The sequence below is a fragment of the Metarhizium robertsii genome (assembly GCF_000187425.2).
Source record: "Metarhizium robertsii ARSEF 23 chromosome Unknown MAA_Scf_12, whole genome shotgun sequence".
Taxonomy (NCBI): domain Eukaryota; kingdom Fungi; phylum Ascomycota; class Sordariomycetes; order Hypocreales; family Clavicipitaceae; genus Metarhizium; species Metarhizium robertsii.
This window is the reverse complement of record NW_011942152.1, coordinates 44,559-45,935: the sequence shown is the minus strand read 5'-3', so window position 1 is coordinate 45,935 and position 1,377 is coordinate 44,559.

Genomic DNA, 1,377 nt, shown 5'->3' with positions numbered 1-1,377 from the left:
TCTTCGTCCGGACGGAAGACTGATATTCAGAACCGCCGCAAGTACGACGACGATAGCCCGGGTCCGTAGCCGGCCAGCCGCTTCCGAGTTCGTTTCCTCAATCACAACGAGCGGCATGTCGTTCTGGCAAAAGCAGGCCGTGGGTTGGTGAAACGATCATACTCGGCCACCACACACGCCGCTCCTGTTGTGCAACGTGAGACGTAACTTTATGGGGTGGCGGTGACAACGGCTTCTGTGACTGTATGAGGACTCTACTCACATTAATATTGGCAACTAACTAGGGGGATACTACGAGTATCTACAAACTAAAGAAGACGGTGAAAACGGTAGTTTGTCTCGCGGCCCGTGACCATCGCACCATGGCGAAGCAGTACCAACCTCTGGCTCGTTTGCCAATGCGCCAATGATCGCAGAATGCGGCAGCCTTTCAATTCCTTACTACTTTTTTTTTTCATGAGCTCAACGTTATGAACGCGGAACAAGTAGGAAGTTGAGGCACAAGGCTTACCCGCTGCTGATAGAAACACAAAGTCGGTGAGGGAGATCTTCATGTGTGTGCAACGACGGTGTGACCTAGTGCGAGACATAGCATAACCTCCAATTGCAAGCGACACGACCCCTCAAGCGTACTTCTGCATGAAAACCACGTAATAAGGCTTTATAGTGAGGCTGCCAGTTATTGCTTCGTTTGCCGAGAATAGCACGCCAACGCACACCAGAGACAAGAAAACATTGTGCCCTTCACAGCCGGCGGCAATGCGCGATAAAGTTGCTGCCTCCGAATTCTCTCACCGAGAAGCCATTTCAGCCTTTTTTTTTTCTGTGCTAAATACCAAGCTCAACGATGCCTCCGTCTCCCACCGCCTCGCAAGCGCCTGCAGATCACGGTGAGGGTGGCGGCCCTCCGTCCAAGGGTCTCAGTCCGTAGGACATTATCGGTATAGCCGTCGGGGTTCCGTCGGGCGTCCTCGCCATGATTGGGGTCATTATTGCATTTCTTGCTTGGAGATATCCTGACAAGTTCAAAAAGACAAAGGACAGCCTGATACCTCACCGTCAAGCCACCCATGACAACGGGAGCACGCTGAAAAGCTCAAAAAGACAAAGGACGGCCTGATACCTCACCGTCCAGCCACCCATGACAACGGGAGCACCAACAATCGAGAGAACAAGAGCCCCTGGTTATGAGAGATTCTTACGGGGGCATACATTCAAATAACAGAGCGCCAGTTACGTATGGAAGAGTTGCCGCAATGTACTTCGGCGAGACATCGGACGGGCGTCGAAGAAATGAGGCGGCTTCGAATTGCTTAGGTGCTTTTGGTCGTGAAAGCTGAACGGACGCTGCACGTGAGAGGTGAAGAAATTGCATTC